We start from the raw sequence: 25,825 nt of genomic DNA on the forward strand, positions 1-25,825 counted from the left end.
TATCCAGCGAGTTCTCGCACCGTATGGTCATGGGTTTGCCCTTACATTTACCGACGCTGACGAACACTGTCCACTTGAAACATCAATGTCTCACTGATCGCTACTGCCTTATGCTCACGTAGAGGCAGTGCGCGTGCGGTTGAGCACGGGGCTCGTTCGCTGCGCCATCTGTACAGGCTTAACGATCCATCTTTGCGTGCGCACTAGTGTGGCTAACTTTTTGTCCGGTGAGCTTATTATACAGAGGCTGTATGAGCAAAGCATTGTTCTGTTCACTTTTACGACAGGCAAAAGTTCTTTATTTCCAACGGATCTTTCGAATTTCAGACTTGCAATCTCTGTTGTGGCAGGTATCGCACTGTGTATAGGAGGAATGGCCGTGGTGGTGGTAGTGGTGGTGTTGCTTGTATCTTTACGCTTCCAAAGAAAATCATCCAGGTAGTACATATTTAACAGGCGATGAGGTTGAGAACAAGTAGCTAGTATGCACGGATGGATTGGTTAATGCAAGAAATCAGACTGAAAGAGTCGTCCGATTTTTACATAATCCATTCTACGTGTTGGCGGTTTTCTCAAGAGATGTACACCACATTTATCAGTAGAGAATACCTGGCTTAAAGAATTGTATTGTGAAAAGTTGTTGCTGGGGCTTTTTATGTTGCGCCACACAGAATCTTTAATATGTTATTCCTATTACCATCAAACAATACAGGCTCGTCAGTCTAAAATTCGAGCATCATACCACAGAAGTACTAGTGAGCTCATTCCCTTCTTCTTCTTATTCTTATTCTTCTCGTAATTGTTTCATTCTCCCCTTCGGGCGTGGGTTTTCAGTTCAACTTCGAACTCTTAGGCTATTGGTTAGGTGAGTTTTATTTGAAAGATTTGTTTATAGAGTCAGTGTGCTATGTCACACGCATTGCAATTATTTTTTGTGTCAGATGTAGAGATTTTTTCAAAGCCATCTCCTCCTTCAGGGCCGGTACGACACCCACCCAGGGTTTAATCTGCTATTCCACATTTTTTGAACGAAGTTCGTACGTAGATAAATTATTATTTACAATTTTATAGTTTGCATTAACTGAAAATAAAACAGCAACAACAAATTATTCGTTGGTTAAACAATAACAAAAATATATCCTTTTCTTTTTAAAACATGTGAACATTGTTTTGATCTCTTTGTTTCAGTTCTATCATCTTGAAAATAGTAACACGATATACATAAAAGTATAGATCTAAATCACTGTTCTATTGTCCTGATGTGACTAAAATGAAATAAAACAACGTATTTCACTGAAAGTTATAGTCTCGTTTCCATATAAAATTCTTTCATTGACTACCCTGAGGGGATGGGATGGGCCCCATAAAGGTCAAAAGAGATTGGAATTATTATAGGAGGAGTGACGAAATGAAGGAGATGGTAGCAGGAGGATGTACAGGTTAGTGAGAAGGGTTTGAGAAGGAGTCTCTTGACTAAGTTTTTATTGTCTTTTATTATAATGATAATTTTATTTTTTACATGAAAGTAGGTACATATAAATAGATTGGTGTGAATATATTTTTCGAGGCTTTCACCAACAAATATCAGGTTTCAAGAAGGGAAACTAGTTAGTTTCATAGACACTAATTGTTTATTCTATTTCCCCCCCCCCCCTACAAACACGTCTTTCAAGCACAGTGCAATGACAGTAGGCTATACTAAGGGAGATAGTATTTCCAATCTCTGAAAATTCTGCTCGAGGTGCATGGAATCAAAGATTAACTTCTCGTAAGGAGACTAAATTTCTTTCTCACCAATTGAGAATATCTATATTAAGAATACAGATTACCGAATCTAAATATCCAACATTTCGCCCCATTGTGGCAGTAGAATTGGTAACTGGAATGGTCCTGCTTCCGAGACGCTGGTTTGAACACTTCTGAGTTGTGCGTTCATATATTACACTGACTGACAGTGACATTGCAACACCAAGGAGGAGTGGTTCGAAAGGGATGAAAGTTGGGGAAAAAACAGAGTCGGCACAGAAGAATAATTGATGTTTATTTCAAACCGATATGCAGGTTACACAATGCGCACGGCATCGACTCAGTAGGATGTAGAACCACCGCGAGCGGCGATGCGCGCAGAAACACGTCGAGGTACAGAGTCAATAAGAGTGCGGATGGTGTCCTGAGGGATGGTTCTCCATTCTCTGTCAACCATTTGCCACAGTTGGTCGTCCGTACGAGGCTGGGGCAGAGTTTGCAAACGGCGTCCAATGAGATCCCACACGTGTTCGATTGGTGAGAGATCCGGAGAGTACGCTGGCCACGGAAGCATCTGTACACCTCGTAGAGCCTGTTGGGAGATGCGAGCAGTGTGTGGGCGGGCATTTTCCTGCTGAAACAGAGCATACGGCAGTCCCTAAAGGTACGGGAGTGCCACCTGCCGCAGCACATGCTGCACGTAGCGGTGGGCATTTAACGTGCCTTGAATACGCACTAGAGGTGACGTGGAATCATACGCAATAGCGCCCCAAACCATGATGCCGCGTTGTCTAGCGGTAGGGCGCTCCACAGTTACTGCCGGATTTGACCTTTCTCCACGCCGACGCCACACGCGTCTGCGGTGACTATCACTGACAGAACAGAAGCGTGACTCATCGGAGAACACGACGTTCCGCCATTCCCTCATCCAAGTCGCTCTAGCCCGGCACCATGCCAGGCGTGCACGTCTATGCTGTGGAGTCAATGGTAGTCTTCTGAGCGGACGCCGGGAGTGCAGGCCTCCTTCAACCAATCGACGGGAAATTGTTCTGGTCGATATTGGAACAGACAGGGTGTCTTGCACTTGCTGAAGAATGGCGGTTGACGTGGCGTGCGGGGCTGCCACCGCTTGGCGGCGGATGCGCCGATCCTCGCGTGCTGACGTCACTCGGGCTGCGCCTGGACCCCTCGCACGTGCCACATGTCCCTGCGCCAACCATCTTCGCCACAGGCGCTGCACCGTGGACACATCTCTATGGGTATCGGCTGCGATTTGACGAAGCGACCAACCTGCCCTTCTCAGCCCGATCACCATACCCCTCGTAAAGTCGTCTGTCTGCTGGAAATGCCTCCGTTGACGGCGGCCTGGCATTCTTAGCTATACACGTGTCCTGTGGCACACGACAACACGTTCTACAATGACTGTCGGCTGAGAAATCACGGTACGAAGTGGGCCATTCGCCAACGCCGTGTCCCATTTATCGTTCGCTACGTGCGCAGCACAGCGGCACATTTCACATCATGAGCATACCTCAGTGACGTCAGTCTACCCTGCAATTGGCATAAAGGTCTGACCACTCCTTCTTGGTGTTGCATTTGCTCTGTCAGTCAGTGTATTTATTCTTTTCATACGAAGTCCCCTGGTTCCACAAATGTTCATTTTGTTCAAGGCACAAATGCACTGCCATTTATAATACACACTGAAACTGTGGCCCGATATATTAGTACTTCAGATTACTAGTAAAACTTAAAAGATGTGCTTGAAATAGAAGCTTGTAAGTGGTACCTCCACGATGTGCTGGCTAGCTTATTTGGAAGTTTTACCATTTATATTTATAGTTACGCCCAAATACTTCGGTGTGCTGTCGTAATGAAATAAAATACAAAAAGTCGAGTTTATGTCGAGAGATGGCTGTTTAGATGAATTCAAGTTCCCTCTGTTTTCGTCAAGGTATCAAGTCTTCTGTCAGGTAGACTACTGCCTTGTTCCTAGCAGCCAAAGCGAAGTCATCAGCGTGAATGTACTTCAGGTAATTATGATTAGATGGTTAGGCTCTGAATATTCACTAGTTACTTTCTTACGTAATCGTAGCAAGAGAATGTTGTAAGATGGGACTAGAAACATAAATTAATGTATCTTGATAGAGATTTTGTACCCTTTGAAATGATCACATCAAGTTGGCAAGCACTCTGTTATCTGCACTACCTTTAATTGTGTTTACATTTTATTATTAAGACTCCCTAAAATAACTGTAGTCATTCTTATAGTTATTTTAGAAAATGATATTCCATTTCATGTGTAATTTATTCCCCTTTACCCGGTCCCCAAGTTCCACAACTGTATTCTTGGCTCAAAGCGCGTATGTATTGTTATTCGTAATACATGAAGTAACCTTAGCCAGGTGTTTCAGATCAATTTTCAACGGGCAATATAAGTGTTTTAAAACTAAGATTAAAGATACAATATCTCCAGTGTATTTCGAGATAGATGTTTGAAACATTTTGACATAATAGTTAGGGGTCATCCAAAAATGTGTGCAATTAAATAGTGTCGTGTAACAAAATGGGTGACGGAAGTGTAATCTAGCAACCGTGCAGACTCGCAGATATCTGAACTAATTAGCAACCGTTGATCGATGGCCATGAGCGAAAGACATATAAGGCATATAATACGATAATTTGATTTTCCCATAGGCAAATATGACACCATTTGTCAGCCAAAGTTGTAACTTTCCTCTAGCTTAAATTGCCGTTTTAGACGGCTGTGAAACCTCTCTAATGAAATACGAATTACTTATATTGATAACAGATTGATTCAGTGACCATTTTCCTGCAGATCATTAGTAGACGCAGGTAAAAAAGTGAAGTTAGCATTTTGAATGAGGATGTATTCAAATTTACATTTGAAATTTATTAATATTAAATATTTATTTATACTATATACTGATTTGGATTGACGTTTGACCAAATAGTAAGGCACTTAGAACTTTTGCTAATTATTCTGGTAAAATTAACTCATTAATTATTGATTTTCTGAGGAATGAATTGTCCTGCATAACAAACGCGAACTTCTAGGTGCATATAATTTTTAGAAGTAGGAAAGTTTATTAAGGGAAGTTATTGTCTAGTCACCCGGTTTACCCCTATTTTATTTCATTCATGCCTTTCACGATGGTGGAATAACAACTGTCATTTGTATTCCGAAGGCTAATACGCAGAGGCGCACTTATGACTATTTACAATTCATAGCTAGACCAGGGCCACTATCTCACCGTCAAAGCTCATCAATTCTGATCACTTAGGCTGAGTAGACCTCGAACCAACCCTGGGATCCAGGTAAAAATCCCTGACCTGGCCGGGAATCGAACCCCGGGCCTCCGGGTAAGAGGCAAACACGCTACCCCTACACCACGGGGCCGACTGACATATATATTTCAGAAGAGAACGATCTAAATACTTTCTAAAGAATTGAAATATACATTGACCACTGAGAATCATGAATCAACATACGTAGAGTGGAATGTTAACTCATAATTGGACACACGTATTGACATTTTAGAACATAATTCAATATGTGCTGTAAAGCATTGCCGCTATATCGAGTTACTAATCTGCTTATAGTTACACACAACGTCTTTGACATGGAGTGGCTTTAGTATTATCCATATCGGGTAGTACTAGATCGTGTAGCCGAAGTCAAAGCTATGCATTAACACTTAGTGACCAAGCAAACGCCAAAGCTATGCATAAGAGCTCAGATTTGAAAAGATCAAGTTGTGCATAGAGCAATATATTTGAATTATCTTTCAAATTTCCCGCTCCATTTACTGCTTTTCAAGTGAAAAATGGCATGAGGTTAACGGGATTCTTAACTTCAAAAGGTTTGTTATAGTGTTTCGGGGAATGGTTAAAACACGTTCATTTATTTTCCTAAAACTCCCCTAAATCCATGACTTGACGTCGATGGAGTCTGAAGCTGGAAGATCTGAGATTTGAAAAACAGTATTTTCCTTACACAGAAGGACTGTTTCATGCGCTGTACAACCACATAATTCAGAAATGCCTTTCAAACCGCAGAGATTGCAACTGACCCAAGAAATGTAGAGTTCCTCTTCTGAAAGTTAGTTGCTAAAGATGACCATTTTCACACGGTACAAATTGCTCTATCGAATTGCTCCATTTCTCCTTCCTTGTAAAGAGAAGATCTTTTTGAGATAACTAATTTTGATACTAGATTTAGTAATATGGCATATGTGGATCGTATAATGTGTGACGGAAGTGATATATATTTTGAATCACATATTTTCTTAATCGTTAATAAATTAAATTTTACCTGGTGGAAAAATAAATTAATAGTGTTCAACCATTCCTGTAAACTTTACAAGAAATGTAATTTTGCAGCCACAAAAGATCAGTTAAAAGTCATATTTTCACAACTCAGCTAGCACAAGACTCAAAAATTGGCATTGCAACACTATAAAAAGACTTTCAACTCTTGGTTAAGTAACCAATCTGAAGAATGATTGGAGCCTCTGAATTCGCCACTACAGGTTGTATGATAATGGTGAATGTCATAATTCCAAGCTGAAGTTAATAGAAGATACGGTGAGCCACGACGTATTTTGTCATTGCTTCTCTCACCGCATCATAAAGTGCTATGACAATCACTTCTCCTATGAGTAACACTTTTCACAGCATCCTCAGGCATTGATCGAATTCTGATTGGTATTGTTGAGCACCACATTATATCAACTACCCTCCCCCATGGCGCAACAGCCTCGAAGAATCATGGCCTACCAAGCGACCGCTGCTCATCCTGAAGGCCTGCAGATTACGAGGTGTCGTGTGGTCAGCACGACGGATCCTCTCGGGCCGTTATTCTTAGCTGTCTAGACCAGGCCGCCATCTCACCGTCAGACAGCTCCTCATATTGTAATCACGTAGACTGAGTGGACCTCGAACCAGCCCTCAAATGCAGGTAAAAATCCCTGACCTGGCCGGGAATCGAACCCGAGACCACCGGGTAAGAGGAAGGCACGCTACCCCTACACCGCGGGGCCGGCCTATTATATCAGCAGTTCTTTTAAATCTAGTAAATAATAATAAAATTGGCATACCACCCGAAGACAACCTAACTTAGGAAGATATTGCAAGAACAACAGTTTGAGACGTGGAAAAACGTACCACACCGCGGAAGAGGAGTATCACCTTTCATTGACTGGCCGAAATCAAATTCCTGGATTTCCACCAAGAAGGGACGAATGCTGTACAGATATATTGTAATTTCATCCCAGTCTATGGTGTGGTCGGCAGAAGTCAAGAAATCCGTTACCGTCATTGCAAGGAAAATGAAATCCCCCCTCACGTTCTTGGCTTCCGTCATAAAGGGAGCAATAGACATCACAAGTGTACTAATTAATTTAGATACCGCTCTTATCTTTGTTGTAACAATATGTGTCCTTAGGGCTACCTCTGTTGGGAAGCAATTTAATAAATATAAACTGTTTACAATACGAGGTTATTTTTTGTACTCTAGAATATAAATGTGATTTCCGTAACAGTAAGAGGGAGAAAAATTGGAACTTAAATAAACAGGCCTTAATATATAGAAAAACACCATTATAGCTTAAAAAAAGCATGTAGACTTTAAAGTATAGAAAAATACCATTAGTCTTTGCGATTATTGTTTCATCATCACAGCACAGTAAGATATTATTCCAGCAAATTCCTGGAGTACATGTGATAAAACCGAAGAAAAAGTCACTCAATCATTATCAGTATTCGAACCTCAGAACTCCAAATGATGCAGCTTCTCAGTTCAGTCGTGGAGTGCCTGCCCGGTTACGTAAGTAGGTATACAGGGCAAACCTAATTGTGCATAAAATTGCGAAAACATACGTATTTTAACCATTTGAAATAATTGGTCTTCATGATGTATTTTTGAAATACAGTGGCTAACAGTTGTGGAACTTATCACATGTGGCGTGCCGCACCTTAGTATGTTCACTGTGGAAAGTAGTAATGTGTACACTTATAAGATCAATGTGTAGCTATAGACGACAGTTTCGTCCTTGTTCAATGTTGAAGGCCAGATGGTGTTTTCAAACTGCAAGTGTTAGAGATGTTCGTCAGCTGTAATCTATGGAAGGTAAGTAGTAAAGTTGTTAGAGTAGTGTTCTATTTATTGATAATTATGTTCACGTGATCAGGCCCGTTAGTACCCCATATAAAAATATAGATCAGATGTAACTATGAACACACTCATAGAGTATATCTTCTTGATTTTTTGTGCAGTCTCGATGTTAATATGACTACTTCCCAAACCATTTCGTTATAGTGAAAACTTCTGTCGTGTATTGAAAACTGCTATTCAAGCAATTTTCAGTTATATTTTGGGAGCCATATTCCCAGTTTTTCTCCCAGTGACATTTTCCCCCCACCTATATGTGAATTTCTGTCTCGTAGCCTGATAGTTCAGAAAGCGCTCGTGCATTCAATTCACAATAGAGCAAATATTTCATGCGTGCAAACTCAAAAATGTTTCTTTTTCCAAACTCCCTTTGTGAACAAGAATTTCCTCGAGTGTATGTTTTAAGCATCATAGGCATACCTTAGGAAGTTACTGGCAGTGCTTTTCTTTCACTATTATACTAGCTGCAATCTCCTTCAGTTTTATTTCTTAATATAATAAAGTGTCTTCTGAGGAATTCGAAGTAAACATTTCGATTATTATTTCTAATTCTTGTAAAAGTTCTTTTTTTTTATTTATTCCCCTCATAAACACTCATACCCACAAAGAAGCTCGTTATTATCCTCCATGGCATGTTATACGTTTAGCTAAGGAAAGTAAACTTTGAAGCTTTATCGATACACATGGTGCCTTCCAGAATTGTATTCAAAACTGTACGTACTATTTTCTTTATACCGCTAAGTAGACCATTGCGATAGAATCCGCATGCCCTAAGTATAGTCTTGATATTAAACCTCGCTTCTTCGTCAGATGAAGAGATGAAGTATGGATAACTTTCCAGCAATAGTTTGTGTTTTTAATATTTCATTTTGATATCTCTTTTTATTCTGATGAGATCATTCCCGTTCCAATTGCAAAGATGATGTTTATATGATTGATAATTATAGGATACTAGTAATCAACTCAAATGGACTGGGAAACGGGTTCAAGTCAAATGCTCTTCCGTGACCCAAAGAGGGAGAAAACCAATGCAGTATTTAATATGATATAAAGATGGTAACGCACTCAAATATTCGTATGTCTTCGAGCATAACGTGATCTATAACAGACCTCACACGAATCCAGGTTTACTCATATAGGCTACTCTTTTATTGGTTAAAAATGCTGTCTAGAGTTCATACCAGTTCACTAGATAGTCAGTATGGATCTGTCATATTATTCTTGTTAAGTTCGCTTTCTCGATATCATGCGGAGGTGGTCTGTGATTACTTTTAACTATTAGGCAACAGCTCACAACAGCATAGCATTAAGCACCCATAGGATGTCTGCTAATTGAGCTCACAAGACTCTGTCAGTCAGTCTTGAGCGAATATACCCATTAGATAACAAGAATCGTACGAAGTGAGTTCAACAAAATGAGGATATATTTAGTGTGTTCCCGTGTATATTGAAAGAACTTCATAATTATGTCCATTATCACTGATATCGTTTTAAACTCTGCAAAACTGAAGGGTACTAAGAGAAACATTCTCTGAATATCTCAACAAATAGGCAGAATATTACTCTGATGGAAACGTATTTTCTTCCTAATGGAGTTACGTAAGTTTTCTATCATTAGCAAATAGTTATTTGTTTGAAATGTGACATACTACTACTAGTATAATTATTATTATTACTACCACCACCACACCATTGTGGAATATCAATACCCTTTTTACGAATCGTGCATTTTTATTGTAATATGTTTTAATCATTAACTAATGTCTGATAGGATACTGCCAGTTACATACTGCTCAATGTTCTCCAATTCAACCGATTATAATTTTTAACCTGGAGTTACAAATTCTAACATTCCAGACGACGGATCACATGTAGGGAACCAAAACATTAATATCGTAAATATAGAAACGTCCTGATTTCAGTACTTGCCCAGAGACATTTCTGGTAGAAATTGTTCGCAAAATATTATGTACTTATTTTGGCATGGGCTAGAACGAGTTTGTTACTTTGACAATATGAAAGTCTTTGAGATATGGGTGACGCTAGTAACACATTTATCTATGCAGCCAGTTCCTATAATAAACGGTATGAATGGAGGTATAGCTTGGAGAGTCCGTTGGTGGGTACATTTCAGTGGGCCTGGCAGACTGATGTGTAAGCACCTCCTCAACCGGTGAAGAAAGCCCTCCTCATTTCCGTTGTATGCCTCTGTACTGAAGCTTGGGCTTTCTGTGACAGTTATTGGTGGAACTATTGAGGAAAAGCAGCCTTCTGGCTGGGTATCGGTACTCAACACTGACTGCAAGAAAGTGGAGCAGCTCGTAGCTCCCCTGTTTAGTGGAATTAACATTATTCATGACATCACTTCCCAACAACGTCAAAAAATCATGGATTATGAAATTGAAAATGCCCCTCACCCGCAGCGCTATACAACACCAGAGAATTGTTACTCTCTGTAATGTTATAAATAACGAATTCGATCCCCCAGGTGGTATTTCCAGAACCTTAACTTTCATCTTCCTATCATCTTTGCAGTCGGCGCTTTATTCTCTGCCCTTCAAATGTACCATATCTGAAAGTTTCCACTTGATCTCTTCGCCTGTGGAAGAAAAGTAATGATCAAGGAAGGAACAGAAGCAAGCAGGTGTGGGTGGTGCTTGCAGGCATCCCGCTGGCAGTGCACGGTGGTCGGCCTTCTTCCCGCGCCTCCAGCCAACGCAGTGTCGCCAGCCTGCCATCGGGCTTCCCGCGTCGCCCCAGCAGTGCGGGCAGCCGTGGGGTGCTGGTGCCCGCATCCAGAGCAGGTGCGGCCCGTGCCGCCGCCATCTTGCTAATCTCGTGCCACCTCACGACTACATCGGCCGCCTCTGCGCCACCTTCCAACAACAACAACAACAACAACTCGGACAACACCAGTCGCGCCGGTAAACTCGAGTCAGGTGACGTAGATGCAGCAGCATAGTTTTTCAACGGAAAATAAAATAAATAAAAAAATTCGCGAAGTGATCGATATTATTTCGATGAGCCAGCAATCCACTACTGCCCAATCCTAAGTCGAACATGATCAGTGGCGGCTTGTTCTGTGGTACGTTCCACGGCGTTACATATCTTCGTTTGATAGGATGATATTATCAAGGTATCAATTATTTTGCGTATACACGAAACCATCCGCTATCTTCAGCTTCATTCGAATAAACTTTTAAAAAATCAAACTTTATCTTGTTGTTCATTAATAACCTAAAGCAAGAAACATGTTTCATAAGGACATTTCTAAACTAGATTTGTCGGGATGGGTGTATCTTATGGAAAATTAAGGGAGGAAAGTACTCGACAAACATTCTATGTGGTAGAATATTGAAATAACAATATTTCTAGTGTTTATCAAGTCAGTTTCACACTTACTAGCATGTTGCGTATCAATAATATACTGCCCCTGTATATAGTCTGAAACCCTGATAAATAAAATTATCTTCCACGAAACTGATCTGCGGTTGGACTATGTCCGATATTTAGATTTAGGTCTTCACCGCCCAGAATAATAGACATCGAATTCGACTGGGTTTACGCAGCTTGAAACAGATAAACTGTAGGGATACATTGCGTGGTTCGAACCCCACTGTTGGCAGCCCTAAATATGGTGTTCCGTGGTTTCCCCTCTTCACACCAGGCAAATGCTGGGTCTGTACCTTAATTAAGGCCATGGTCATTTCCTTCGCACTCCTAGCCCTTTCCTATCCTATCGTCGCCGTAAGACCTATCTGTGTCGGTGCGACGTAAAGCAAAATTCTAAAAATAAGAAAACCATTACAAAATGGTATCCTTATTTGTCATCAGATATAAATAAAATACCACACACTGAGAAGAAGTTTGTCACCATTTTTGCACCAAGTCTAATGTTTCTTCGTTTCCTTACTCTTCTGCATATTCTTTCCATCTTTTCTGTCCATCCCTTTCCCATTTTATACTTTTGTGACTTTACATCTCCATCACGATTCTTTTATTACTATCTCGTTTTTTCTTCCATAGCTCTTGATTTATTTGATCCCTCCCTTCGTCTCGTTAGTGTGATGAAGTTCTTGTTTTCTTCTTCCTAACCCATAACCGAGAAAATATCAAACTTAGATGTTCGCCAAGAGACAAATTTGTTTTCTATGTGAGATAGTAACCAACAGTAGACTATGAGTACGAGCCGCCACTGAGTAATATGCTGGCTAGAACACGGATTTACTACAGTTCGCTCTTAAATCAAATGTTACATTAACCATCGCAAAGGTACAGGAAGGAGAAAATTATGTTCATGTGGACTGTGATCCGATTATCCTCTTGTCAAATATAGCACGAGTGTTAGTACTTCTCTTCATAGTCACACGAGCTTCTCGATAGGATTGGGCAGCCAGAGTTGAGTTGTTCGTTCACAGACCACGGCGATATTTTGGCAGCTACCTTAAGTATAGATCTTCCCCTGGTTTTCTCCTTACATACTCCAGGTAAATACTGGAAAAGAACCTTATTTTAAATACCAGAATGACTATAATAACCTTGAAGCCTACATATTTACAGTTGAATTTACGCAGATATCAGATTAACTCTAGCATTAAGACAGTTTCAACACGGGCACACGGATCCGATGACCTAGTATGTCATCGGTTTAGTATCTGAAATTGAGTTAACAATATTTACACTGGCTAACAATGAAATGGGAACATTGCATAACGCAGATCTTCATTGTACTTATTAAGTCACTAGTTCTCCTTGCGAGTTTAACGATGCCTCACTCAAACAACTTAACAAAGTTTGCCGCTCTAGGGAATTAGATCGTTAATGTTATACTTGGAGAGTATCACCAGAGCTTAAGTTTTATAGTACCAGAACACATTGTTTCTTCAAGTTCAGGCTCAACAATATTACACGAAATAGAATATTATCTAATAGATCCTCAGGAAATCATCTTCCGAGATGGTGGCTCATTCTAACTAAATGTAAATTCCCCTCTAGGTTTAATATTTTAGAGGAAAAATAAACTTTAGATATAGGGACTTAAAATTTTCTAAAGCGTGTAAATAGGAGCTAAAAATGCCTCTCTCCACAGTAAAGTAGACGTAAGGTATCACCACCATCACACAATAGGTATGATGCAGGCCCAGAAAATAAGATGCTACTTGTTTCAACTCATGAATCCATTGTATAATTAAAGTTCTCCTATCCTTCTAGTCACCGCGTAGGACGTATATTCTATTCCTCTAACATCTTCTTTAAACGAACTTAAACATGTAACGTTACTGTTCCTAAAGTAGGAGGTAAATAGGTGGCGATCTATATGCAAAACGACTTATGATCTCATTGTACGAAGGATAACGTATTATCTGCTAACGGAATTCTTTTTTTAGTTTCTTGCCATCTTAAAACGTTTCTCCAGGTTGTAACTCATTATCATGAACCCATGCGTACTATATTTACTGCAAAAGAAGATACACAATGTGCATATAATAATAGAAACCGTCTTAGCTACACAAAGACTTCAAAAAACGGAAACGTCTGTAGACATTCCATTGATCGTCACATAAAATGCACCACGTTCACACATCTGATCATGTACATTGTGCACAGACTCCCTGTAAGCAAAACAATGCCTTAAAATCTCTCGGCTTGGACTTTCGCCCTCTCTAGGATCAAATATTTATTTTCGTCCATCGAAGCGAATTTTATTACAAATTAGGAGTTTGCACAATATCAAAGTGAACGTATTGTCACAAATACTGATTTCCGGTGGATCTCAAGCTAACCTAACCTAACTTAACCTAAATTACCACTACCAGTAATTGTTGAGTAATCCAGCACTAACTTGCAACCTGTTGCTGACAGTAAATATCGATGGGATGCAGTTCACGCGTTTTTGAAAGAATATTTGAGTAAGTAACGCTATTTGCCTTCGTAATGCAACAGAAGGCAAATGTTCCGAAATACAGCATCTTCTGAGCTTTTATTAAAGGGGCATCCCCTGCTTACGTCATGATTTCATTTATGAACCAATGTTATTATAATGTGACCGGAAATAAAAATTATTATTATCACCATTATTATTATTATTATTATTATTATTATTATTATTATTATTATTATTATTATTATTAATTGGGTGTATGCCTCACTAACAACTTTTACTGTTTATGGAGACTCTGAGTTGCCGGAAATATGCCCCTCAGAAATGTACGTGCTGGTTAATTTACCGACACGAGGCTGGTGTATATGAGCACCTTCAAATACAACCGTACTGAGCTGGAATTAAACTCGCCAACCTCAACTCATAAATACATTTGAGCCCTCAGGCCGGTTATGTAACCATAAGTGAATTCTTTATCCTCCCTATGGCAAGTCTTGTAAGTACAAAAATAAGCATTCTAACGACAGCTACAGTAATATGAATTTAGAGGTAGGCCTACCTATCTGCATGTACTTCGCTTCTAATTGTAAACCGACCATCGCCGAGTCTACTTACCAGGACTGTTTCGAAAGACGATTTTTTGACCACAATTTCTGAAATCTCGTCTGTCGTATCTATCATTGTACATGTAAATGTTCGATGCTAATGAATGAAATAAATGCAACATGCAACATGAGTAGTGGAGGCAGCTATCTCAAACTTCTACCACGATCCTTGATCCAGCCGTTGCTTGCAAGGTACACAACCTTACACTTTTTACGTTCGGTGTAGGAATGACTGACTGGCTGAATTAATAAATTCATTAATTAATAAGTGAGTTAATGAATGAATGAATCTATGGATCTAGGCTTGCAAAATGTCATGTCATGACGAATGTGACCTCGTAGTTTGAAGATGTTTTCTATAGTATGGGGTAGGTTTTAAATCCCTGTAACCAGGAAACTTAATGGTGGGAAATACATCGAAAGTCTTGAATTGCTTTACACCTCCAATATTCTCGCAAGGGTTCAGATGATAGCATTTCTATTCCAGCACGACTATGTCCTCATTCATATAGTGGTATCGTAACTTAGATGGCGTCATACCATCGGTGCTCAAGAAGTTGAGTGCAGACATCTATTCTGATGGCCTTTGAACACATTTAGAATGCATCAAATACTAACTGATGCGCTGGGCTACAATGCCGAAAATCTGTGACTGACATAGTGCGTGTTCTTGTAGATTAATGGAAAGAATTTCCCGCAGAAATATACATTCCTAGAATATTATAGGAGGTATTAGTGAAATATTAGCGAAGGATAGACCAGTGTTCAATAAATAACTTTTTTAGAAGAATGAGTTGTGAATGAGACTTGGCCAGGCAACTTTTGACCAAACTTTTGTAAGGGAAAGTTGAAAGTCCTTCTTTTAATCTCCTTCTCCCCCCTTCCCTTCTCCCTCTGTGTATTACCCATAAAAGTAAAATCGTGAAAATATCGCATCTTGAAACACTATTATCAATAATGTTATGAAATTCATAGCATGTAGATTCTTAACGTAAAATGATAAGATTTCATTATTATACACGACGATGTCCCTCAAGATATTTTTGAGACTGAACAACTCACTAAGACCTTCTTATCAGAACCTTCAGTTAATTAGGAACATTATTCATTATACTCCAATTTCTTTTACGAATTTCAGAACTACATAATATGATGTCCGCATCTGTGGTGTACTGGTTAGTGTGATTAGGCCGGGTTCGATTCCGGCTCTGCCACAAAGTTTGAAAAGTTGTAGGAGGGCTGGAACGGGCTCCACTTAGCCTTGGGATATCAACTGAGTAGAGGAGGGTTCTATTCAGCCATCCTCGAAGTGGTTTCCATGGTTTCCCACCTCTCCCCCAGGCAAATGCCGGGATAGTACCTAACTTAAGGCTAAGGCCGCTTCTTCGCTTCTTTCCCTCTTCCTTGTCTATCCCTTTCAATCTTCCCAACCACCCCCCCCTTCCACGAGGGCCCTGTTCAGCATAGCAGGTGAGGCCGCCTGGGCGAGGTACTGGTCGTACTCCCCAGTTGTATCCCCGACTCTAAGTCTCACGCTCCTGGACACTGCCCTTGAGGTGGTAGAGGTGAGATCCCTCGTTTAATCCAAGGGAAAAACCAACCCTGGAGGGTAAACGAATTAAGAAAGAAAGAGACATAATATCACATAATCTCTTTTCAGTACATTTTTCTTCCTGGAATTTAACTCTAATCGGAAAACTTACTTCCTTACTTACTGTACCTAAATTCGGGACACAAACACGTTATGAAACTTTGGTATCGAGACTAGATATGAGCTTACCGTATGAAACAAACCGTTCTATTAATTCAGTGTCTATCAATTAAAAGACAAGGAATATAGTTGGTAGAAAGCGATCCGACCACTCGGAGAGTGAGTATATAGGCTAAAGAAAGGGGAGGTATATGGAAGAATGTAAAATGAGAAACTTAAACCACGCAGACCACATATTGCCAACGTAGTAAAAGCAAGAGCCAATCAAGGAATCAAGATATTTAAGTAAAAGTAATCTGGCACAAGTAAGTGGAATGGGTGTGCGTCAACAGGCTGTCAGCATAACTGCCGTTTTTAATTAATATCATCAGTAGCAATTTTAAAAATGGTCGCAAGGAAAATACCTGGTAGCAAGAAATGTGGTGCGTTTATAAGCGATACGACCGTCCCTATAATAAAAGCGGCCTCCTTTCTGTATATTTCAGCGAATGGACCGACGAAATAAAAGATAGCAATGTATGGGGAGCACTTCTAAGTCAGATCGCCGAACCGAAAAAAGAAAAGTCGGCCTCCCTTCCTTAAATGTCTACACATGATCTACTTCTGATATATTACAACCACAAGGTTCCTTAAATTCCGTACCAGGCCAACAGTACGTGCTGAACTGCAACTGGAATAAGATATTTTCGAACGTGATATTGAAGTAATTTCTAGCAATATTTTGTTTCACTTTCCAAGGATATGGACAAATCAGAATATGTCTACGAAGTAACCTCGGATCTGAATGTAACCAGTAACGAAAAGAGACTTTTAGTAAATATTAGCCTGTGACCTGTTAAACTAACAAATCAAAATCAACGGTATTGTGACTATATCGTACGGCAACATCTTTAGCATGAACTCTGATTTTGATTTTAAATTACTGTTTTCAAATCGGTTTTCCTATTGTAGTGACAGAAAAATGAGCATTCCTGGATAATATGAGTGAAATACGGAACGATTTTTAATTGGATCCTGTGAGTGATAACAGAGCCATTTGCCGCATTTATAAAAAGAGTATATTGTGAGGCAGTGAATCTCACGGCACTAACAACTTCAGTTTATAAACCTGCTTTTACTAAACATCCCAACAAGAAAATTTGCAAGAGTGAAAGTGTAACAATTGTGGAAAAGTGGAAGAGCTCGTTCTCGTTTAGTCAAAATCATTATCATCGTCATCATCATCATCATCATCATACTACTACTACTTCTCGAATACGAATCAGCCTACACTTACATCTGGGCGGAAAATCCAGACTCAAACCAGGAGATAGTCGATCAACGCTAATTACCAGGAAAATAACATGTTATATGCAAAGGCAACCGATTGATTTCAGAAGTATAGGTATACTATGCCTACTCGTCAGCACATCATCCCAGAACTGTACGACGTAGAAAATAAGGATTAAAAAATGAACCCCGAATTGCTGAAAACATAGCTATTACAAATAATTCTTGAACATCGGAAGCATCTGATGATTACCTAGCACCGTTCACTTTGTAGACCAGAAATTCATATGTACCTGCACTGAAGGAAAGAAGTCACACAGGTGAAAATCTTGAACATTTCTAGAAGAAAATATTAGAAATTTTGGTTTAATGGATAAAATGGTGGCTGTGATTCATGACAACGGTCGTAATGTAGCAAACGCTATGACTTAGAGGAACTTCAATCAATCAGTCAATATTGATCTGCATTTAGGGCAGTCGCCCAGGTGACAGATTCCCTATCTGTTGTTTTCCTAGCCATTTCTTAAAAGATTTCAAAGAAATTGGAAATTTATTGAACATCTCCCTTGGTGAATTATTCCAATCCCTAACTCCCCTGCCTATAAATGAATATGGGCCCCAATATTCCTCTTGAATTCCAACTTTATCTTCATATTGTGATCTTTCCTAATTTTAAAGACGCCACTCAAATTTATTCACCTACTAATGTCATTCCACGCCATCTCTCCGCTGACAACTCGGAACATACCCCTTACTCGAGCAGCTCGTCTTATTTCTCCCAATTCGTCCCAGCCCAAACTTTGCAACATTTGTTTAATGCTACTCTTTTGTCGGAAATCACCCAGAACAAATCGAACTGCTTTCCTTTGTATTTTTTCCAGTTCTTGAATCAGGTATTCCTGGTGACGGTCTCATACACTGGAATCATACTCTAGTTGGGGTCTTACCAGAGACTTATATGCTATCTCCTGTACATCCTTACTACAACCTCTAAACACCCTCATAACCATGTGCAGAGATCTGTACCCTTTATTTACCCCAACGAAGAACTTTCCTTATATTAACACCTAGGTACTTACAATGATCCCCAAAACGAACTTTCCCCCCATCAACGCGGTAATTAAAACTGAGAGGACTTCTCCTATTTATGAAACTCACAACCTGACTTTTAACCATACCATTGCCTGCTGTCCATCTCACAACATTATCGAGGTCACGTTGCAGTTGCTCACAATCCTGTAACTTGTTTTTGTTTACTCTATACAGAATAACATCATCCGCAAAAAGCCTTACCTCTGATTCCACTTCTTTACTCATATCATTTACATATATATAAGAAAACATAAAAGTCAAATAATACTGCCTTGAGGAATTTCCCTCTTAATTATTACAGGGTCAGATAAAGCTTCGCCTACTCTTACTCTCTGAGATCTATTTTCTAGAAATATAGCAACCCATTCAGCCACTCTTTTTCCTAGTCCAATTGCACTCATTTTTGCTAGTAGTCTCTCATGATGCACCCTATCAAATGCTTTAGAAAGGCCAATCGCGATACAGTCCATTTGACCTCCTGAATCCAAGGTATTTGCTATATCTTGCTGGAATCCTACAAGTTGAGCTTTAGTGGAATAACCTTTCCTAAAACTGAACTCCCTTCTATCGAACCAGTTACTCATTTTGCAAACATGTCTAATATAATCAGAAAGAATGCCTTCCCAAAGCTTACATGCAACGCATGTCAAACTGACTTGCCTGTAATTTTCAGGTTTATGTGTACCACCCTTTCCTTTATACAGAGGGGCTACTATGGCAACTCTCCATTCATTTGGTATAGCTCCTTTCACCAAACAATAATCAAATAAGTATTTCAGATATGGTACTAAATCCCAACCCATTGTCTTTAGTATATCCCCAGAAATCTTATCAATTCCAGCCGCTTTTCTAGTTTTCAACTTTTGTATCTTATTGTAAATGTCATTGTTATCATATGTAAATTTTAATACTTCTTTAGCATTAGTCTCCTCCTCTATATGGACATTATCCTTGTAACCAACAATCTTTACATACTGCTGACTGAATATTTCTGCCTTTTGAAGATCCTCGCATACACACTCCCCTTGTTCATTAATTATTCCTGGAATGTCCTTCTTGGAAAATATTTCTGCCTTAAAATACCTATACATACACTTCCATTTTTCACTAAAATTAGTATGACTGCCAATTATGCTTCCCGTCATGTTATCCTTAGCTGCCTTCTCTGCTAGATTCAATTTCCTAGTAAATTCCTTCAATTTCTCCTTACTTCCACAGCCATTTGAAACTCTATTTCTTCCCAATCAGCACCTCCTTCTTAGTCGCTTTACTTCTCTGTTATAATAAGGTAGGTCTTTACCATTCCTTACCACCTCTAAAGGTACAAACTTTTTTTTTACATTCTTCAACAATTGCTTTAAATCCATCCCAGAGTCTGTTTACATTTTATTTACCGTTTTCCACCTATCACAGTTACTTTTTAGAAACTGCCTCATGCCTACCTTATCAGCAATATGGTACTGCCTAATAGTCCTACTTGTAAGACCTTCTTTTCTATCACATTTATTTTTAACTACCACAAAAATAGCTTCATGATCACTAATGCCATCTATTACTTCGGTTTCTCTATAGAGCTCATCTGGTTTTACCAACACAACATTCAGCATATTTTTCTCTCTAGTTGGTTCCATCACTTTCTGAATCAGCTCTCCTTCCCATATTAACTTATTTGCCGTTTGTTGGTCATGCTGCCTGTCGTTTCACATTTCCTTCCCAATTGACATCTGATAAATTCAGATCTCCCGCTACAATCACATTCCTTTCCTTGTCGTTTCCCAGATAGCTGATTATCTTATCAAACAATTCTGAATCCGTATCAGCGCTACCTTTCCCGGTTTGTACACTCCAAAGATATCAAGTTGACTATTATCTTTAGAAATGAGCCTTACACCTAGAATTTCATGTTTGTCATCTTTAACTTTTTCGTAGCTTCACCAAAATGATTACTTCCTCTCCCACCATTCCTATTCTATCTCTACGATACACTCTCCAGTTCCGTGAGAAAATTTCTGCATCCATTATATCATTTCCCAGCCATGATTCAATTCCTATTACAATATCTGGTATATATACAGTATATACATACTTAATATACTTAATATACTTAATTCTATTCCTTTCTTTACAATACTTCTACAGTTCAACACTAACATTTCATGTCATCCCTACTTGATTTCCAGTTCCCTGTTTCCTTATCACCGCTCCCTAGGCCACCCCGTTTCACTGAATGTACCTCCCCATTACCCTTCCAAACAAATGTTCTAACTTATACGTACCACTGCGGTTTAAGTGAAGGTCGTCTGCGCGCAGATCCCTATCTCCTACCCACCCATTAGGATCTAGAAACTTCACTCCCAGCTTCCCACATACCCACTCCATAGTCTCATTTAAATCCCCAATCACCCTCCAGTCAGTATCCCTCCTACGCAGTATTCCACTGATAACAATCTCCGCTTACTTCAACTTCACCCGTGCTGCATTTACCAGATCTCACACGTCTCCAAATATGTTGGTACTTATATCAGCTTGCCTTACGTTGTTGGTACCAACGTGAAACACTACGGCCATTAGAAGTTCAGTCTATGTCACGCAACATTAGTACCATGGTTACCGCTTGCATCGGCAATATCTACGCGCGGTATGACTGTCCTATGTTTATTTTTCTCGCAGACGACTTGCACGACTCGCCGATGCTGCCAACCACTGTACTTAGGAACTAAATGGTACTGAGCCCTGGACCACAATTACATTTGTTGAGCCCTGGACCACAATTAAGCCCTGGACTATGTTTATTTTTCTCCCAGACGACTCGCACGACTTAGCCCTGGACCACAATGACGTTTCTCTTCACATTAATACACCACGGCATTCTATGTCGCTTACTGGTCACGAAATGATAGGATTGATAGAAGCAAAGCCTACTACTTCTTTTTTCGTACATAGCGCATCCAGTGCATCTGGCCATTGTTGATACAGAAAACATATCTAATTATATTGACATGGCATCGTACGATGGATGTGTTATTAATGTAACAAGTTTTTCAGCGAATTACAAGAACAACTTCAAGGATTTACTTCAATTCTATGTACGTCACAATTTGATTTCAAATAGCAGAGTATGTGAATGGTGTGGCCGTCACGTCAAATTATTAGTGAATGAGAAGTTCAATCGTGTTGTTTTTTCGTGTCGTCGCCTAACCTCCACTACATTAAGGTTGGTTCCATTTACATACATTCTTCTTCTCTATTATACATTGTTTATCATTCACGTTACATTTCGTTGTGATTTTTTTCTTCCGGTGTCGGGAACGCTACGTACTACTAATAATTAGGCCTCTATTTCTTTTTTATATTCAATCACGTTGTTATATAATCGTTAATCGTGGCTGGCTTTGGCACGAATGGACTCTGCATCGTCTGAAGATTTGTCCTATGAAATGTCACTACCATAGTTCAACATAGCCAGATATTCTTACTCTTATTTGTTTCATATGGTTATTCTTTGACATTGCCTCACTCTTCGGTCTTTTCATCGCGTAAGTTGGTCATAACTTCTGTCTGTATTGAATTATGGGAACGACATTTCAGTGGACTAGCCTTCAACCAATGACAGCGTCCATTCGCCCATCGTCAGCCATGATTACTATGATACAAACTTGCGTGACAAGGTCTGAACTTTTACCCTACGGCCTTCTCCTTTCCCTCCTCCTTCTCTTCTACTTTCCTCAACATCTGCCTCAACCTAATTCCTGGATAACACTCTAGCCTGGTTCCCTTTCCTCCACACACTTTCCCCACATGTCTAACGATGGAACCCCCGTGACCAGAGCCACAACCCTACCCACCTCATTTGATCCCTCCCCTGCTGGTCAGCCCTATCTTTCCTGATAGCTGCAGAAGCTACTTCCTTCTCCCTTTTCTCCTTCCCATGACCCTGTTCCACCTGCCTTTTCCTATCCTCTACTCTACATTTCCCCTTCCTACCTTTTCCCTTCCTCCTACTCCCACACATCTCAGCAACAGTTCCCTGTTCCTCATCCTCCCTCTGTTATTCTACCTGGAGTGACTCGTACCGATTTTTCACAGACACCTGTCCTGAATTCTGATCCTGAATAGAGGCCTTGGCCTGCAATCTCCTTCCCGTTAGAACATTAGACCACCTGTCTTATACAACTCCCCCTTTCCTTCCCCTCCCTCTTGTACACCTACTGTAAACTGTACATTGTTTGAGGGAGGCCTATCTGCCTTCCTGTCTTCTGTGAGAATCCTTATTATCTCCCTCAAACTCTCCAATGCCTCTCTCATATCCCTCAATGCCTCGGCACACCCACAGTTCCTACACTTGCACTCCTTAGCATGCTAATTACAATACCGATACCGTATGTCACTACTAATCACAAACTGAAATGAAAATTGCAAGTTTGAAATTTGCAAGAACTACTGTACTCAAAGATTACCAACAAAGCTAAATGCTTAGACAGATTATTATTAGTACTATGCTCTGATAGATACACACGAATGATACACACGAATATCCCTTACCCCTCGAATTAAAGTTCTCTGTGTTGCCTCTACTACTCGTATTTTAAATGTACATTTTTATCTTATATGACCTGTATTAATCTTTCACGATTTTGGAGATAGCACTTGGTTTTAAATGATGTAGTTAGGCTATCCACGTTTACAGCAAGCTATACTGGAGCAAATAAAAGCAATATGTGGAATTTAAGACGAATTATTTTGCATTTTTATTATTATTATTATTATTATTATTATTATTACCGTTATCGCATACCGATTGGTTTCGTTAATAATTTAGTGTACAAATTATCGCTAAAAAGCAATTGAAAAACTCTATTCAGTCTCTGTTTTCATACCTCGCGGTAGTTTCTAGGCTGAAACCACTGTAAACGGCAATTTCTTGAAATCTGAATCTGTTGATTTACAATTGTGCCAGCCGTCAGCATCAGGTACATGTTGGGTTACGGTACACAAACCGACCATCGTCAGTTCACTTTTAGGCATCGTGAAATGCTATTAGATATATCCATTAGGAGCAGAGGTGCGAAAATACTGAGGTTTTGTGTGTTGCCTGACATATACAACATATATATGACTAGAAGAGCACATGGCGGCCATGTTTGTTTACTATCGCTCGAGCTTTCATGTGCGTGATTTGACAGCTGACGGCTACACTGCCATCTAAATAATGGATTTTTGACTGATTGTCGAATAGTATCTGTATTCTACAAAGTTCCACGTGGAACCAAAAGATGGCAGTACAGTATATCATCGTGTATTTTGTCAGCTAAGAGACGGCAGACGAGCGGTGGGCGATAATGTGCCATGTCGGGTCTCCCCCGACATGCGACCGGAAAGGGAATATCGTAATGTCGGGCCTCACCCGACAGACGAGTGATAAAGAATATAGCAGGCTTCCTACTTGCCGTGTGTAGCTGATTAATTCCAAATTGTTTTGAAACAGGGACTTTTCGGTACACAGAAATTTTCAAAATTTCGTTATTTTTCTACAAAATTATAGAAAACTAGTAGGAAGTTTCAGGCATCAAAATCCACCAAGACAATAAAAGCCCCACGTAAACTTTCCTGCCACAAAACCACCCGATTCAAGATAAACCTGTACGATAGAATTCAATTTTCTATATGCTATATAGACTTCATGAAAGAACCAGAGCCATGCTGCTATCTCACCCCTTTCATTAAAACTTACAGTATAGCAACGGGAGCATATTGATTTTAGGTTTGATACATTAAACGTTTGATCAAACACCCTCGCTGTAAGTTATTCTACAGAGACAGTGTACACGATAATCTCCATGATGAACGGTGTCTAACGTCACCTTTAGAAGGCAATACACAGTGGATCGAGAAATGCGATAGTAATATATTCAAGTTGTATATGCTACAAAGACATTGAAGAGAACGAAATATGTTCTATTGCACCGCTGTTGGAACCTTCCTTGAAGGGACGAATTTTTTCGCAATTCGAGTGCTTTGAGTGCTCTGAGTGCTGCTACAGACAAGGTGCTGAAACTTACTACTCAGCAGGAGAATTCTGAATCTAAGAATGAGGAGGCAATATTTTTACTTCAATTTATAATATCTTTGTGGGGGAAGGGGGGGCAAAATGGGGACGCTCAGGAAAAAGTAGTTCAGGTGCGTTATACATGTTGATAATATGTTCATAAATAGTTCCATTTTGTTGCGTCACTATCTGTTTCTCATTGTGCACTAAAATAGTTTTTGAAAAGTTAAACACAAAAACTCCACACACACAAAATCGTGCATTCTACCAATGCCCCGTCTTGCCCCATATGTGGTGGTGGAGGTTTCTTTGTCTCCATGGTGCTGCCACTGGCCTGGAAACTTGCATTCTTCAGTAAAAATTATACTAAAATTTGAATCTATTCCTATAACCTTGAATTACTAATATCAACGTCAAGTATTACACCATAATAAACCATAATAAAGGCTCGTAGTTGGCATAATGAGCAAGAATACAATTTAAATTCATTTTTATGGTAAAAATATATGGATTTTTAAATGACCGATTTTTTCGTGTGACCTCCTGAGAGGCCGTGTGCAGGTCTTTAAAGTCGACCCCCGTGGGCGACCTGCGCGTCGGGATGAGAGATGGAATGGATGAAGATGAATGAAACTGGGCAAGGGTGTCGAAGGAAGTTGCCGTGGACTGTCAGAAGGTACCGTCCCAGCATTTGACTGGTGTTGAAAATGGGAAACCACGGAAAACCATTTCAAGGACGCCCGACGGTGAGGCTCGAACCCACGCGTCTACCGAGTCAGCAGAGAGCTTGGCCCCATGACCTATCGCTGCGCTTTAGCCAGCATAGCCACTGCTGTCGGTAATGACTGATTTAGAACCTCACTACCCTTTCCACTCAGTATTTGGTCCCTTGGCCTATACCAGGAGGCATAATTTATAAATATGAAATATGAATAGAAATTATATAAGTACCTATAGGGGAAATACTATTTATCCTAAAGGGCAAGATTAGGACTGGGGAAAGATGGGGACTAGAGCAAGATGGGGACTGGGGCAAGACGGGGACGTCCCCATCTTGCCCCAAATGTTATACTGAGACTAACGGAATAAAACTATCTTCATTTATTTATGAATTTCCTCCACAAGCTCAATATATATACATTAAGGTACAGTCTAATGGATAGTCTTCAAGAACAAATGTATATCAATTCCAGCTTACCTCATCAAAGTCCAAAGGATACATATGTATAAGATCACAGGGGTTAGAAACAGTAAAAAGGCCACTCCAAGCATCCAGACAGCTCAC

At 39.8% G+C, this 25,825-nt stretch overlaps 1 protein-coding gene across 1 annotated transcript in view; it reads left to right on the forward strand.

Moving 5' to 3' along the window:
* The window catches only part of LOC136861518 (uncharacterized), a 246,897-nt gene that overhangs the window by 172,446 nt on the left and 48,626 nt on the right, over positions 1 to 25,825 (forward strand). The window lies entirely within an intron of this gene.

Source organism: Anabrus simplex, chromosome 1, assembly GCF_040414725.1.
Source record: "Anabrus simplex isolate iqAnaSimp1 chromosome 1, ASM4041472v1, whole genome shotgun sequence".
Lineage (NCBI taxonomy): Eukaryota > Metazoa > Arthropoda > Insecta > Orthoptera > Tettigoniidae > Anabrus > Anabrus simplex.